Raw genomic sequence first — 18,463 nt, forward strand, 5'->3', positions numbered from 1 at the left:
GTTTGCAGCCATGAAGGTTCTCAAGGAAAAGCTCTTCTGTCCTCACGTGAGAGGGTGTGGTGGAGCACATGCAGCATGAGGAGCTGTCCTGTAGTCTGGGCTTCTACTTCACCTGCTTGGATTCCCTCCTTTCCACATCACACACACACGCGCACGCGCACACGCACACACACACACACACACACACACTCTCTCTCTCTCCCACCCACTCATCCCTGAGAAATACATGAGGATAAAGTAATACCTAATACTCTAACAAGTGCAACCTAATAGTGTGCTCAGAAGAGAGACCCTGAATGTAGATTTGTAGATTTCCAGATGTGGAAATCCTAATACTGCAATTTGCTTGCCTGATGTCCTCAGATACATTATTTTACTTATCAGTGCCTCAGTTTCCACATCTACAAAATAAGATAATAATAAACCTAACATATAAGGCTGTTGTGAGGATTAAATAAATTCTTAGCACTTAGAACAGGACCCAGCACATAGCTGTTATTTGACATGATTAGCTAATACTACTATTATATTCATACATCTAAAAGAGTGTGGTTGTATACAAAGTATCAGTAAGAAGAGGAAAAGTTTTTGTGTACATGTGTGCATGTGTACATAGACATGGTTTTATTGAGTCCTTACCTTAACCTCAGTACTATTACTCTGACTGATGGTCAGATAGGTTAGGTAAGATATCCAAGCACTAGAAAGTGGGGAGTTGAGATTCTAACCCAGGTCTTCTGGCCCCCAAACCCCTACAATGCATGTTTTCCCTCCCCGGGGAAGCTGCCATCTTTACTCAATATATTCAGAATTTGTCTTTGGGAATTTCCTTCAGAGACCAATGACCTTGTTTTGAATTTCCTCAGCACTGGGAAACTTCTCCTTTTGAAAAATAGGTTATCGGAAATTTTCAAAAGTAATTTATTGCTAAGGTGAATAGCCCAACTGGGTCATAATTTTTTGAGCTAAAAATAAGGTGTAATTAATGTCCTTAGGTGTCTGATAAATTGACCCTGGAGACAAGCCCCAGAGAAAAGTTCTAAAATGATTCTGAAAAATTCAGTATCATTGGAAAACTGCATTTTCCCAACCCTCATTTGGTTACTTTGGTTCTGATATGCTTCTGTAGATGGGGTTTTCAACAGCTTGGTTGTAACTTCTTGTATGCAAAAGAACATAAAGGAAGACAGTCTGTAAGATTTGAGGTCTGTGTTTCCATAGTGATGACCTCCTCTGTGGTCCCTGAAATATTCTTATGTCCCCAGGCTCTACAAGGCCAAGGACCATTGTGGAGGTCAGCATGACAGAGGAAGAGGCACGACATTAAGCTTGGCACTTTCTTAAATAACATCTGAGTGAGGTGTTACCCATTTAGTCCTTGCAACAGCTTATTTCACTGAGAGGAAACTGAGGCTCAAAATGGGTCCATAACCTAGTGCAGGTCCCACAACTAGTTCAATGGAACAAAGGCAGGCATGGCCCTTGTCTCCAGATTCCCCTTCACCCCTGCCTGTGGCTGAAGCAGTGTTCCAATCAGCTCAGCCCTAAGTGCCTCTGTGCTGGGCCCTTTAAAGCAGACTAGATTCATGGGCAGAGCAGCGTAAGCCGGGATATAATTAAGTAATCACTGAAGCTCTTCAAGGTAGGGCCAGGCCTCCTCGCCTACTTGTTCCTGGCTCCAGCAATATGTAAGATACCAGGAGATCATCCTCTTTCTGGAAGTGGTTTACTCAGAGGCCTGCACTCCACTTAGATGGATCTCTTAGCCACCTCCTCCAGCCTCCAGGGCTTATGCTTCGGAGGCTCTGTGCCCACAAGCCAGTCTTCCAGAAGTAGGCTGCCACAGAGAAGCTGCTGGTTATGTTTCTGCCCTTGATATAGTAGTACACATTAACTTCAAACTCAGACAAATTGGAAAATTAAATAGGGAACAGTCCCCTTCTCGGATTCCATTTTACTTTATATCTTATTTACTACGGATGAATGAACTAATACAGAGAAATGAGGAAAGAGAGGTGTGGGGGGGAGAAAGATGGGAGAAAAAGCGTAGCCAAGTTTGTACTTTAATTAGAAAAAAATCACAATTATTCCAAGGAAAAACATAATTGTAGATAAGAGCACATGTTCAAAAAATAAGACAGTCCAAACCATGTTAACTATTAAATTTGTTATCTCTCCACATAACCTCTAGATTCTTGACTTGTTCCATTCTGCTGGTTGTTTTTACCTTATACCAATTATAATTCACCTGTTAAAAGAAGAGCTTTGAAGTCCTGTTAATATGTCTCTAGGAAAATCTAAGGTAGAGAGAAAACTTCAACTCTTCAACCACTCTGGGGAAGTTGGCTCTCTAAGGAGACATTGTTTTAAAAACCAAGAACAAGCCAAAGATCACCAAGATTAGGTTTCACTCTTTGCTTTCCCAAATCCTGATCTCTAATCCATTAGAGCTAGTTTTCCATAATCCCTTTTCTGTATATACTGGGGCATGAGGTGGGTTTCTCTTAGATGGAAGAAGAGTCAGGACATGGATCATAAGGAAGGAAAAGGGGACCCATTTCATGAAGCTGCCAAAAATAAGTTCATGCCAGTAATAGCACGTATGATACAAACAAGCTCCTGCATGAAGAATCATCATCTGTATGGGAAGTTGCTTATTGGTGTCTCTATGTCTAAGTTTGACATCTCAGCAGTTTCTACTTTTGATCTTGGAAAACTGCCCAAAGTAAACAAGTCATGTACAATCTGGCTTGCTTGCCATTTTAATTATTGGGGGGGCGGAGCGGGGGGAGCACTTTGCCTCTTAAGCATATGGTACCAGAGGTCTACTTTCTGATCTAAAAATCAACAAAATGGATGGAACCCCAAAATCTGTGATTAAACAACAGCGCAAACTTTCCTACACAGTGACCTTTTATATGCTCCAAATCCAAGCCTGCGGCAGATTCGGTTTGACAAATTTTAAACCTCTTAAAATGAAGTCTGAAACAGAAATTCAATATGCTCTTAATTACATTTTCCCCAAAGGTAAAATGAACACTGCTCTGTTCCTCACAGAGATCCAGTTAAAGCTGGATTCTCACTATGCTGAGCCACTCTGACTCACAGTGAAGACTGGCTGGCAGCTCAGGTCTCTCTCACCTCCACTCAGAGGCTCTGAAGGTGGGCTAAGGGCAAAAGGAAAGGGCTAGGGTTCTAGAACAGCAGTTCCAGGGGGGAAATGGGGCCCTTTTGTTCTGGGTAGTTGAGGTGGGTGATAGGAGGCAGAGGAGGGAAGCCCAGGGAGCTGAGATAAGTGGAGACAGGGAAGTTAGGAGAACTGGGAGGAGATATTATGAGGACAACCTAATGTTTCCTCTGCTCTGGAGGAGAAAACACTGAAAAGGAAGTAATGAACATTGCTCCTTGAAGGCAGGCAGGACTGCACATTCAGGCTTGGGCAGTAACATTGCCACTGAGAAGAGAGGCACCGTCTAGATGCGGAGTTGATCTATGGCTCCAACAATCATGACACCTTAGTGAAAGAGAGTAATCAGATCGATCCTCTTGCTGATACGAAAAGATGATTCTAACTTTTTGAGAAAACTTAAAAAGAAATATCCTAAATTGCCAGACAATCTTGGCACCAAAAGTATGACAAACATAGCTTTAGTTTTCCCCCAGCAGCCAGCGGATGTGTCAGAAACCACTCAGGTGTCTCAGCTTGAGATCACCCTGTGTGTGTGAAGGGGCTTGTATCCAAGACTGGTTACCTTGTTGATACTATGCATTTGCCACCTTAGGTGAACTCACCATGTGGGAATAAGGATTCAGAGCTGGCTCCATAGGTTTTTGGGAACAGGATTGGTTCTGCAGTATGTACTTTGGTAGCTTTAGCAAATGTTCATGGCTGGTGTCTGCTCTCATTGGTTACGATCATAGCAATACCTGTGACTAAATACTTTGAATATCATCCCTCATTGAGATTCTCTTATAAAAATCAGGATATGTTATTAATATTTTGATCATTCCTTGTATAAATCGTCATCATCACATATCTGAAAGTCAGTGCTTGATTACAGAAATGCCAAATTCAAACACCAAAACAAATTAGTGAGCCTCACTAAACTACACTTATGTGTATAAGAGAAATTAAATTATATTTACTTACTTCTGTCTTTGGGAACTGCAGGGAATACCTTAATGGTGTGATAGTCTTTTAATATGTCAACTTGACTAGCCTATTATCCCAAGTTATTTAATTGAACAGCAATATCAGTGTCACTGTGAATGCATTCTACAGCTGTGATTAAAGATCACATCAGTCGACTTTGAGTAAGGGCGATTATTCTGGATAATCTGGGCGGTCTTGACCCAATCAATTAGTTGAAAGACTATAAGAACTGACTAAGGCTTCTCTGAAGAAGAAATTCTGCCTATAGACTGCTGCTTCAGTCCATCCTAAGATTTCCAGCCTATCCTTCCTGATGGCCTGTTCTATGGATTTTGAACTTCCCTGGCCAGGCTTCATAATCATGTAAGCCAATTACTTGCAATAAATCTCTTAATATATATCTCCTACTGGTTCTGCTTCTCTAGCTGAACCCTGACTGATACACATATGCAGCCTGGATGCCCCTTTGACACTGAAGGATTTGTTGCTTCAGCTATTGGGAGTGCTGCTAACAGAAGCCATCAGCTTTCGGCCATCTTCACCTTGCCCTGGGTCATATTGCCTTCCCAGGGAATCGTGCACCTAATGATGGGTTGACATCGGGTATAAAAGCCTAGTCCCCTTGCTTTGACTCTGGATAACTCTGAACGGCTGCCTGGCTTTAGAGCGCCGCATGGGCTCAGCTGAGGCCTTCAGTGAGGCTGCATGACAGCCAACTTCTCCCTCGGCCCCAGCCTCCTTCCTCCCCTTCTTCACACAGGTACCAATTCCAAGAGCATTGCCTAATAAACCTCCAGCCTATCTTACTTCCCAGGGAACCCCATCTGCATAGGGACTTTTTTTCACTGAGTTTCCCTCTATGTCTCACATCTTTGAACTTCCCTTTTCCTTTTTCTCTTTCCCCCCTCAGCACATATATTCTAGGCTCTCCCATGTTTAAAAGAAACTCAACCAAAAAACATAATAAGCATTTCTAAATTCTGTGTCATCTTCAAGTGAGGGCTGTTCTTTTTCTACATCTAAATTTCTTGAAGAACTAAACTGACATTGTCTCCACTTTGCTTTCTAAATATAATACAGTGTGCCTTCAGCCATCATGCCTCCTCTAAAATATATTTTACGGAGGTCACTGGTGACCTTTATGAAAACCCTATGGGCACTCTTCAGCCCTCTCATGCTTGATGTGGCTGTTGGCAGTGTGACCTTCTCCATCCTTTCTTGAAATTGTTGCCCGGCTACAATAGCATCCATGACTCTCACTGCCCTGGAATTCCATGTCTCTCTCTGGCTATTCCTTTTCAGTCTTCTTCACAGACCTCCTTTGTCAGTGAGTGAAGCCTCTTCTCAGTCTACACTCTCTCCTGGGGCGAGTTGGTCATATCCACAGTTTCATCTACCATCTATGTGCTGATGACTCCCAAATCCATATTCCCAAACTCTTCCTCTGTCTTGGACTCTAAACCCCATATTTCCAACTACTGAATGTTTCCCCATGAATTTCTTGCCTTCTCTAACACAAAGCTCCCTCTCACACACGTTCCTCCTTTCTGAGCTAATAGCACAACACCATTCTTCCCACCAACAAAGCCTGTGATGATCCTCCACTATTCTATCCCATACCACCCAATGCTTATCAGTGGTTTCTTTTTCTTAAATAGTGAATTTTTAGAAGTAACTTTTCCAATTTTATTACTTTATTTCATAAGTTTAGGATCTCATATATTTCACAGAATGAAGAATAGTACCTACCTGGAAATTGAACCACCTAGGCTCCATACTTTAAAGGGCTCTGCTTTGTCCTTTCTCCAGTCACATCCCTAATCACATGTCAAGGCGTACCTAGGGCCAAAGAGACATTGCCACTATGGGCCCACATACCCTAATTCTCGGCCATGTTTCTATACCCAGGACGGTAGATTCCCTGTTCAAATCACCCAAACCTACCTATGAAGGATTATGTTGTAGATCCATCTTCCCAAGAGTATACTGCATCATTGGAGTACACATCTGAGAGCTTGAGGTGGTCAAGACACAGTTGCCTACAGGGGAGTAGGGGAATAGGTGGAGCTTGTATATAGGGACTGGATTGTCCACATACACACATGTGCAAAATCCCTTGTGGTTCTAGGCTTAGGGAGAATAGAGGTGAGCTACGAGCCTCAGGCCTCTAATTTATACTTTCTCCCCCAGTGCCACAAATGCCACAAATGTTGGGAGGCGGACGCTGGTTATAAAGCATGTTTTACATGTATCAAGCTAAATAATGGGAATCAAAGATGAACTAGACATAATCATTGCCTCAGTGGCTCAGTCAGTTAAGCATCTGACTTCTGCTCAGGTCATGATCCCAGGGTCCTGGGATAGAGCCCTGCCTCAGGCTCCCCACTCAGCAGGGAGTCTGCTTGTCCCTCTCCCTCTGTCTCCACCCCGCCCCCGCTTGTGCTCAGTCTCTCTCTCTCTCTCTCATATAAAAAAATAAAATATTTTTTTTAAAAAGGGAGCTCACAAACATACAAGAAGGAGAACATTATAAAACTAGATGAAGTCCATTTTACTAAAGGCATGTTTAAAGACTTGTGTGAGGAGGGAAAAATCAAGCCCTGCAAGATAATGTGGGAAGCCTTCCCATTTGGGATCACATTTGAACTGGAAATTCAAGCTTGAGATTAAGTTTTCCAAGCTTGAGGAAACCACTAAAGCAAAGAAAACAGCAATATTCAAGAAATAATGTATACTGAGTGGGCTGGGAACACGGGGTGGGGAGATAGCTGGAAAGGTAACAAGGACTATGAAAGACTATTTATCAAGAAGCTTCTTACTTTATCCAGAAGGCAATGGGGAATCTAATGATTTAAGGCAGGGGAACAATATGGTCCTGTCCTCACATTTGAAAGACTTATTTTCTAGATTAGCCTCTTAAGGGGTCTCCTGTTCTCCCCCACCTCTACTACTCCTTGAGAATCTAGCCACCACTCTGCTGCCAAAATAATCCTTCTAAGCTTTATCTAAGAGTGACCAGGAAAGGCCTGTTCCTATTTCAGCTGTTTAAAACATAGCACCAGTGGAGACGTCCTCACCTGAAAATATTATTTTATGCTGAAAAAAATAATTTCCAAAGTTTTACATTCTGTCTGAATCTTAATCTTTTTTTCCCTCAATTCTGTTCTTTCTTTGTCTTTAAAACTTCCCCGAATCTTTTCCTTAATGAAATATTTGAGACCAGGAGATCATGAAAATTGTCACATTCTGTGTGCATGGGTGTTTTAGGGAAGACTCTAAGACCTTTCATTGTAAACTAAGGTTCCAAAGAGGAAATAAATGAAGAAAAAATTTTTTTAAAAATGATCCTTCTAAAATACATTTTGGATGCTATCACTCTTCTGCTTCTTCCCATTGCCTAAAGATTAGAGTCTAAACTCTTTAGCGTAGTTTCCAAGGCCCTTTGTGTCCCACCTCTGCTTGCCCTCCCACTCTAATCTCACATCACTCTCCCACATGTTTCTTCTATCATAGACATACCCAATGACTTGCCCCATCCAGAAGGCACCGTGATCTCTGATTACTTTGCGTCTATGCACGTCCCCAATTTGTTGGCCTGAGCAACTGCTTACCTTTCAGCAGCAAGGTTTACAGACAAGAGCATAGTCCTTGATATAGATTGATCAGGAATATATCCTGGCTCTGCCACTTCCTGGATCCACAATCTTGGGCAGGTCATTTAAATTCTGAGCCTTGGCTGCCTTGCCTCCTTAATGGATATAACAACCCATTTTTTCTAAGACTACTGTGAATATTAAACGCCATAACAGGTTAAGTGCCTGGCATGAACACAGCAGGCTCCCCTTGGACTAAGCCCTCGGGATGCCCATGTCCATTAAACTGCAGCCTTTTTCTATAAGTAACCTCAGTTATGTTTGCCCGTTTTACATACCTGAAGGCCCCTTGGTCCTTTGCTCTGACCCCAGTCTGGTTCCTGTCAATATTCTTCATTCCAAGGGAGATCCTGTTCCCCCAAGCCCCAGCCACTGGCTAATGTCCTGCTCCAAACTCCCTTGAAAGTACAATTCTGCCATTTGCCCAATGACCAGCTCGGTGCTGCCACTTGAAGATCCACCATTTCCACCACCACACCAGCCCCTACTTGCAGGCAGATGGTAACACCATTAAAACTGAACTTACTGCACTCTTGTGTATAATTTTATTTGGTTACTATTCACCTAAGAAGCTGTCTTAGCTTCTAATACAAAGTTCTGCCTGCTTCCACCATATCTCCATCTCCCCACCAACCACCAAAGGATAAACTCCATGCTTTATGACCCATAAATAAGGTACAATTTATCATTCAAATCACTATGGTTTTGAGACTAAAAAGGCGCACAAAAGGAGTTAACTGGATGCGTGTTTACCAATACACAATAGCATCAGTCATTTCTTTGGGAGATGCAGCAGTGAGACCAAGAAATTAATTTCCTTCTTTATCCTATTTCCTCCATGGACTGTGGTTATATTGCCTTCAGCTGTAGAGATGTCTATCCTCATTTTAGTTTGTTGTACTCAGCTCAATCTGTTGTTGTGGTTCACCCAGAGGAGCATCCAGTCACTAAAGAGAGAAAGAAGAACAGTGTTCTGCTGCCTGAAGTGCCCAAGGCAAAGAGCGGCTCCTGGCTGCTTTTGCCAGGGAGCTCTGCTGTGACATGGTACCAACACTAGATGTGGGTGGAAGGTGAGGCAGCTGCATTTTGTGGTGCCTGTCATGCTTATTTGACAACTATTTGAGTTTTAGAAACTCTTGGCACTGGGTTACAACACCCCACCCACTCTTTTGGTAACTACCACTTATCCTCCCTTTAAGAGGTCATGCCAACTCTGAGATGAGGCAAGGCCATGCTCAGCAACCCTGGATGGCTCCTGCTCTGGCATTTGAAGGGCTTTCTCTTGCATCTGGTCAGACCCACAGCTTCATGTGGCTCTCAGAATCAGGCACTTATAGGGGGCTCAGGGGCCAGAATGTTGACTCTCCAGAGACTGGCAACAGGAACAAAAACTTCCTTCTGCATTTAACAAGTATGTTGAATGCTGAAATGATCCTTAGTCATGTGCATTGCTGTGAGAGTCTATGGGTGTGCACTAGAGAGTGTGAACACATTTCTTCTGGCATTTGATAATGCGTCACTATTTAAAGGAAATTCCCTTCAGCCCTTGTATTTCACCATCATGTAAGGCCTTGAGCCACCCCACCGCATGAATCTCTCATGAGTAGGGTGAAAGAGAAAAAAGGAACCAGGCCCACTTTGCCCTAGAAGCATTACAATAGTCAGAGAGAAAAGGTACAAAAATGCCCTGAGGGGCTCAAATATACTCACTAGTGTGTCTCCCCCTGTTCTGCCTCAACATCAACTTTGAGAATTATCCCTATTATCTGCTTAACTTCTAAAATAAAATAGTAATCACAGAGCAACTGCTGTGTGTCAACAGTTTCTAATGTACACAGTCACCCTCTAAGCAGGCACTACTGTCCTAACTTTACAGATGGGGACACTAACGTCCAGAGACGAGTAAGTGGTGAGAGGCACAACTCAACGCCTGGTCTCTCAGCTTTGAAACCTGTGCCTTGTACACCATATAGTATTCTTCCCAATTTTATGCTGCAGACCTCTGGAACAACAGAGCAATTCAGCCCTCCATATAGTCCCTCCATTATAATGACTGCCATTACAGGCAAAACAGACAAGGACAAAATCTCTACCTCCTACCTTTAAAAAAAAAAGCATACTTGTTTGTCCTGGGAGGTGAAATGGGGAAGACAGTGGGTGTGTTCAAATGAAATTCTAGGGATGTGACAGCCTAAGGAAAAGATACCCCAAATCTTTGGATGTTTGCTATTTAGATTATTATTGAATTGCTGGGACCCCAAAACATGCTCAGAGTTAATCTTTAAAAACTTGCATTGAGGAAATGGCATTTGAATGCAATAAATGAAATGAAAAATTCTAACTCATTATTAAAAATTCTCCACTTGTTTCAAAGACATATTTTAGGCCAATTTTATATACAGGTGTTTGAAATTACCTAATTCATAAAATAAGTCACTGAGTCTGGAATCTAAACTTTTCCCAATAGAGTACACTGGCATTGGACAATTATACCCACATTAAAGTGTAATATTGCAGTCCTTGCTCTAGTGTAAATGAAAGCATAGGAATCAGTGCCAAGAGCTACTACCATCAGAGACCCTTACAAATCTGATGAAACACAAGGGAAAGGGAAAGAGAAGGAAGAGGGCTGGCCTTACAACACAGAAGCCAGGGTTAAGAGAGGACTTTGTAACTTTCTGAGCTATGCCCTCCCTGGGCCAGGTCTGGTCTGTTCTTGCCAAATGTTTTCAACCCAATGAATCAAGGACTGGCCTTTTCCGTTCCAGCCTGTGGGAATGTGCCTCTGATTTTATAACAGAAGTCAGTAGAACAATGGGATTTGCTTTTTGAAAATTCACTTTTCAGACACCAGTCCTGCAAAAACACCTATTTCTACTGGCTCACCAGTGGAGCTCCTAAAATTTTGATTTTTTTTTTTTTTTAAACACTGGGTTCTTGGTAAATAAATACACCTAACCTCTTCATAACCAGAACCAAGGCACCCTCCACATTTGGAGCCCAAAGCCCTGGCTAAAGACTGCTATTCTGTATCATACATGGGTAAGGGCCACACAGAAAGCATAGAGGCAAGCAAAAACCAGACAAACTGAAACCATGGAAGTTAAGTTTGCCTTTGGGCACTTGGCCCAGAGCAGACAATATAGTGGCTAAAAGCTTGGGCTCTGGGGGGAGAAAGGTCTGGGTTCAAATCCCATATCAAATACATAAACAAATTACTTGAACTCTTTGAAGTTCATTGTCCTCATCTGTAAAATGAGGGTGTCACTGGCACTAATATTTGATTTGTTGTATTAAACGGGAAAAAATGCACAGAAAGTACCTGCCACAGGGAATGTAATAAAACCATATTGCATACACACAGAACAATGCTAACAGAGAACTCTATGTTCACCAAATGAATATGGTACTCTGTGAGGCCAACTCCAAAGGGCTCGCTCTGATTGGCTTTGTTGCTGCCTTTCTCTACCTGCTCACAGAAACGCAGTTGCATGTCTTAGAGAAAGCCAGCTCCAGGAGGGCCTCTAGGTAAAACTGAACGGGAAGCTACAAACAGTGATCCCTGTACATTCTCTAGACTCAGGTTTGAGGCAAGTCTGGTGATACACTCTGGCCTTGACTAAGGGTAGAGCAAGCTGACCAAGTGCCAGCCACTGACTATCACCTCCTGAGAGAATTTGCACTCTTTTTCTAAGTAATTGGCCAATTAAATTATAAATCCATGAGTCTTTTTCTTAAAACATACAGATTTTTATTACTATTTCAAAAACATCCCAGATGTATAAATACAATTATTTATAGCCTTATAAAAATGTGTGCCAGATGAACAGAAATGACTGCTGGTTTCGTTTGTTTTACTCTCACTCTGGTACCTCATGTGGTTTACAGCTATTGCTTTCTTTCTGCTGTTAGCAACTAAGTATCTTCCAAATAACCAATGATTAGAATTGAGCCTGTTTGGTTTAATACACATGCACAGAGAGTCCTGTATACAAATACAATTTGAATGACCCTCCAAGGGTAAACATGAGGAGCTATCACAGTTGGAGTATTTGTTTCAATGCTTAAGTTATAGTTATGTGATCTTAGACAGAAAATTTAGCTTTTCTGGATATCAGGTTTCTGAAATACAAATAAGTGGACCAATTTAGGTCCACAGATGTGTTTTATTTGGCCAACATTATTTTAGAAATGTGAATGACTTTTCTAAACATGCACTTCCCAGTTCCCACAGCTTAACCATCCCTAACATGGTCCAGCTGACTGCCTTTTCACATTTGCTTCACTTGCTCGGCTCCTGAAAGCATTTAGACTGCAGACCCTGGATGAGATGATCCAGAGGGCTTCCTCTAGCTAGAAGACTCTGCTATGCTGATTCTATCGGGTTACTGAATTGCCTAATCTCTTTGTCTGAGGAGTAAATAAAATCCTCATTCTTCTACATTAGGCTTGTGGATTTATCAACAACTCGAGCATGGCTCAGACAAAAAGAAAAATCATTATTTTCTCATAGGAAATTGAAGTTAAATCTCTTTGCAAATATTTTTGAACATCCCTGCTCTTTAACTCTAGATTCTTATCTGCAAGGTTATCATATATTTCAGTCAGGCAACAACTACCTCTCCTTTTAAAGTTTTTGTACCTAAGACTCTCCCAAAAGTTTGTCTTTCTTCCTTTGTCTTTGTCTTTCTCATTAAGGATACTGGACAAATATCCCTGACAATTTAAGCTCTCGATGTGACAAAGAGAGATTTAAATTATATGATTAAGCATCATGATTCCACAAAAGGATAACCTGAGCTTCTAGTTGCTTTGGGCTCAGAGCCAACAGAAATAGAGCCATACCCTCCTTTTGAATAAAGGCTTGCGCACCCAAGCTAGAACTGAGAAGGGGAAAAAGGTCTTCACTAGTAGTTTTTCTCAAAAATGCAATACCCTTCCTGCCAAACCAAGCTTAATGGCTCTGTCATACAAATGCCATAGGTTTTTTGACCCAAATGGAATTCTACCATGACAGCACAACCTGCCCCACCTTAATCTGAAAAATAATACTCTTGAGACAATGACTTCAATTTTGTGTCCATCGCCAAACTGCTGGAATTTGGGGACAGTTAGCTCAACTTCCTTTACCTGAATCTCACTCACCATTAATAGCAGAGCCACTGCTCTAAAACTGACAATAGCCTGGAACAATGCACATAATCACCTACAGATTGTATTGAAATGCTGATTCCTATTCATTGGTTCTGGAAGGGGACCTCAGATTCTGCATTCTGGCTGTTCCCAGCTGATGCCCAGGTTCCTGGTCTATGACCACATTTAGAGTAGCAAGGACCCAGAGAGCTCTGTTCATTTCAATTAGATGTTTATTTGCTTCTCAGTGCCAAATTCTGTGCTCTGCACTGAGAATACAAAGATGCATGTGACACAATCATTCTCCTCAAAGAAGTCACCATTTAGTGGAGGAAGGAGACACATAAATATGATATACATGGCATTGTTACAACAGGATCAAAGTTCTCCAGAAGTCAAAGAGAATGAGAAATAAAATTATAACTACAATCAATGCACAAATACTCCTATCTCTATGGATCTCCTTTTCTTCTTGCCTGTGCATGCTCCAACAGAAAAAACAGACCTGTAACATAAAACCCAGATAAGACTCTTCTTAAACTGATATTCCCGAGAGATCAACCTTTGAACAAACTGCATATAAGCGACACTTTCAAAACAGTAATTTCTCAAAAAGGCAAAATCATGAATCTCACGCAAATACAAAATTAACGTGTGTCAAATATTTAAGCAAACTAACATTGCTGAAAGAACATTTAATAAGCTATGTATTTATAAGTAATGTTAGGATAAGATTGCTGGGTCAGATAAAAAACTGGTTAATGTCCAACAGAGCCATTAACTGTAACACTTTAGGTTATTTGTTCTATTAGAAATTATTTGTATCTCTAACAGATAAAAGCCTACTAATTAGCATGTGCTTCTCTAAAGCTGTAGAACAGCCAAAACAATGGAAAGCCAAACCCAGCTCTGAAAGAATCCCTAGCATTCTCTTTCACTTGTTTTCAAGTTTCAGATAAAATTTCTGATTGTATCCTCAGCCCTTCGAAAATTAACATGGGAGAAAAGATGTCTCTTCACCTCAACCACTTCTAAAATTGATTCAGGATCTGAATATTCCTCTAGTTTATCTGACTGGATCTCATTCCCAGATAAAATGATCTACTTTAATAATAATATCTACAATTTACTGGGGTAACAGACTATGCATTTTAGGTACATTATCTTTCTCAATTTTCATACCAGCTCTTAAAGTAAATAGAACTATCCCTACTTGAGATTGAAGAAATAGTCTCAGTGAAGTTAGATGATTTACCCAAAGACACTCAACTCTTGGCAGAACTAAGGTTCAAATACAATAATATTATTACAAAAACAGTTAAGTATTTAGAAAACAAAGGTGAAGCTATATTGCTAGATAAGAGTAAGCTGGATTTGGGACCAACATGATTTGGAAGATTTTTTTCACAATGCACAAAATTACCAGGATTTTTTAAAAAGATTTATTTATTTATTTGACAGAGAGAGAGAGAACAAGCAGGGGGAGTGGCAGGCAGAGGGAGAAGGAGAAGCAGACTCCTCACTGAGCAGGGAGCCCAATGCAGGGCTCAATCCCAGGATCCTGGGATCATGACCTGAGCTGAAGGCAGATGCTTAACCAACTGAGCCACCCAGGCACCCCAAATTGCCAGTATTAAAGCTGACCCTTTGGATAAAGGCACTGCCCTCAGAACTTATGTTAAAAATAAAATAATACTTGACAGAAAATGAGTGGGACACAGAGAGAGAGAGCAATGCTTAAGGGACAGATATTGTGGCATACTGCCACAAAGGGAACTGGCATATCAGACTCTAGAGGCCTTAACAGAGCTGGGTAAGGCAGGGTCTGCTTACACAATCTCCATCTCCAGCTGTGTCTTTTCTCCTGGCTGCATTACTGGTTCAGTTCCTCTGCCACCACTACACCTATTTCTAAGGACCTGACATGAATAATCTAATTGAGAATGATCCTACCTTCTAGAGGAGTACTTCCTGCCTGCTACCTAGAGACCTCCTCCCAATGAGGTCACCAGGGGCCTATAATAGAGTTTTTCTCCTTAGAGTACGTAAAGGAACCCTTAAACAACAAACACACACTGGGTAGGGCAGAGGGAAAAGGTAGTCTCTATCACAAAAGAGTTACCTGAGTCCAGGAAGACAAGGCGCCAACATAGAGTTCCTTTAGACACTTGTTAAAACGCATTCTCCTGGGCCCCATCCACACTTACTGATCAGAAACTCTGGGATGGAGCTCAGGAATCCTCAATTTTTAACAGTCTCTCCTGGTCACTCAGTCTGAAAACTTTTTGTCCCAAATCACTAGTTCTTACCTGGCTTCACATTAAAATCACCTCAGCACTACATAAAACAGCATGCCCTGGCCTGAGATCTGCATTTTTTTAGTTCCTCAGCTGATTCTAAAGTAAAGCTAGGATGGAAAAACCATTGTTTCAAATTTGACACTTCTCAAACTTCAGTGTGCATTCAAATCATCTGGGAATCCTGTTAAAATGCAGATCTTGCTGCAGCAAGTCTGGGTGGTCCTGAGAGTTTACATTTCTAATAAAGCCCCTGCTGAGGCAGATGCTGCTGGTCCTTGACACACTTTGAGCACCAAGGTTCTCCATCACTGATTTGTCACTTTGGCTGATCATTAGCATCACTTATGGAGATTGTATTAGTTTCCCATAACTGCCACAACAAACTACCACAAATTTGTGGGCTTACAACAAAACAAATTTATTCTCTTACAATCTGAGAGGTCAGAAGTCCAAAATCACTTTCACTGGGTCAAATGAACATGTGTGTTGCCTGTGTTCCATCTGGAGGCTCTAAGGAAATATCTTTCCTTGCCTTATTCCAGCCTCAAGAGGCTGCCTATGTTCTTTGGCTTGTGGCCCCTTTGTCCATTTTCAGTCTCAGTTTTCACTGTCATTCCCTCTGCCTCTGACACTTCCTCTTACAAGGAATTTTGTGATTATATCAGATAATCTTCTCATCTCAAGATTCTCAATCACATGTGCAAAGTCTCTTTTGCTATATAAAATAACATTTACATAACCTACTCTTCTCAAATGATTCCAAAAATAGAAAAGGAAGGAAAACTTTCAAACTCATTCTATGAGACCAGCATTACCCTAATACCAAAACCTAATAAAGACTCCACTAAATAAAGAGAACCATAGGCTAATATCCCTGAAGAACTAGGACGTAAGAATTCTCAACAAAATACTAGCAAATCGAATCCAACAATATATTAAAAAAATCATTCACCATGATTTTTATTTATTCCTCAATTGCAAGAGGTGGTGGGATTCAATATTCACAAATCAATCAATGTGATATACCACATTAATAAAAGAAAGGATAAGAACCATCCAATCATGTCAACAGATGCAGAAAAAGCACTGACAAAGTAAAACATCCATTCATGATAAAAACCCTCAACAAAGTAGAGATAAAGGGAACATACCTACAAGTAATAAAGGCCATATATGAAAAGACCACAGCTAATAGCATCTTCAGTGGGGAAAAACTGAGAGCTTTTCCTCTACAGTCAGGAACAAGACAGGGATGTCCTCTCTAACCACTGTTATTTAACATAGTCCTGCTAGTCCTAGCCCCAGCAATCAGACAAAAAAAAGAAATAAAAGGCATCCAAATCGGCAAGGAAGAAGTCAAGCTTTCACTATTTGCAGATGACATGATACTCTATTAAAAAAAAACAACTGAGGGCTTCGGGGTGGGGGGGATTGGGATAGGCCAGTGACGGGTATTAATGAGGGCACATATTGCACGGAGCACTGGGTGTTATACGCAAATAATGAATCATGAAATACTACATCAAAAACTAAGGATGTACTGTATGGTGACTAACATAACAATAAAAAATTATTATTAAAAAATAAATAAAATAAAAAGCAATTCATTAAAAAAACAAAAAACAAAAGACTCCACCAAGAAATTGCTAGACTTGATACACAAATTTAGTAAAGTTGCAGGATATAAGATCAACATACAGGAATCTTGCATTTCTCTACACTAGTAGTGAAGCACAGAAAGAGAAATTAAGGAATCATTCCCATTTACAATTGCACCCAAAATAATAAGATAGCTAGGAATAAACCTAACCAAAGAGATAAAAGACCTACCTGTACTATGAAACTATAAAACACTGATGAAAAAAACTGAAGAGGACACAAAGAAATGGAAAGACATTCCATGCTCATGGATTGGAAGAGCAAATACTGTTAAAATGTCTATACTACCCAAAACCATCTATACATTTAATGCAATCCCTATCAAAATACCACCAGCATTTTTCACAGAGCTAGAACAAACAATCCTAAAATTTGTATGGAACCACAAAAGACCCTCAAATAGCCAAAGTAACTTTGAAAAAGAAAAACAAAGCTGGAGACATCACAAGTTATATTATAAAGCTGTAGTGATCAAAACAGTATGGTACTAGCACATAGATTAATAAAACAGAATAAAAAGCCCAAAAAGGAATCCACAGCTATATGGTCAATTAATCTTCAACAAAGGAATAAAAAATATCCAATGGGAAAAAGTCTCTTTGACAAATGGTGTTGAGAAAACTGGACAGCTATGTGCAAAAGAATGAACCACTTTCTTACATCATACACAAAAATAAATTCAAAATGGATGAGAGACCTAAATATGAGACATAAAACCATAAAAATCTGAGAGGAGAACACAGGCGTAACCACTTTGACATCGGCCATAGCAATTTCTTTCTAGGAGACATATCTAGAAATGTTCCCTTGTTCCCTTGCCTCAGGAAACAAAAGCAAAAATAAACTATTGGGACTTCATCAAAATAAAAGTTTCTGCAAAGTGAAGGAAATAATCAACAAAACTAAAAGGCAAGCTATAGAATGGGAGAAGATATTTGCAAATGACATATCCAATAAAGGATTAGTATCCAAATATATAAAGAACTTATACAACTCAATACTCAAAAAATGAATAATCCAACTAAAAAATGGGCAGGAGACGTGAATAGGCATTTTTCCAAAGAAAACATACAAATGGCCAACAAACACATGAAAAAGTGCTCAACATCACTGACCACCAGGTAAATACAAATAGAAACTACAATGATGCATCAAAAACTGGGGATGTACTGTACGGTGACTAATATAACAAAATAAAAATTATTAAAAAAAACCCCAAGAAACAAAACTACAATGAGATATCATCTCACACCTGTCAGAAAGGCTAACATCAACAACGCAAGAAACAACAGGTGTTAGCGAGGTGTGGACAAAGAGAAATCCTCTTGCACTGTTGGTGGGAATGCAAACTGGTGCGGCCACTGTGGAAAACAATATGGAGGTTCCTCAAAAAGTTAAAAATAGAACTACCTACAATCCAGCAATTACACTACTAAGTATTTACCAAAAGCATACAAAAACACTACTTCAAAGGAATATAGGCACTGCCGTGTTTATAGCAGCAGTATCTACAATAGCCAAATTACGGCAATAGCCCAAGTGTCCATCGACTGATGAATGGATAA

General features: G+C 40.6%; 1 protein-coding gene across 1 annotated transcript in view; it reads right to left on the minus strand.

Moving 5' to 3' along the window:
• ANKRD55 (ankyrin repeat domain 55) overlaps positions 1-18,463 on the minus strand; it is a 697,933-nt gene that overhangs the window by 325,626 nt on the left and 353,844 nt on the right. Inside the window, exons 7-9 of the mRNA XM_034656252.1 lie at positions 8,560-8,753; positions 6,098-6,192; positions 5,903-5,992 (exon numbers count right to left, since the gene is read on the minus strand). The gene's annotated coding sequence lies outside the window, so the exon portion shown is untranslated. The remainder of the gene's footprint in view (positions 1-5,902; positions 5,993-6,097; positions 6,193-8,559; positions 8,754-18,463) is intronic.

Source organism: Ailuropoda melanoleuca, chromosome 3 (genome assembly GCF_002007445.2).
Source record: "Ailuropoda melanoleuca isolate Jingjing chromosome 3, ASM200744v2, whole genome shotgun sequence".
Lineage (NCBI taxonomy): Eukaryota > Metazoa > Chordata > Mammalia > Carnivora > Ursidae > Ailuropoda > Ailuropoda melanoleuca.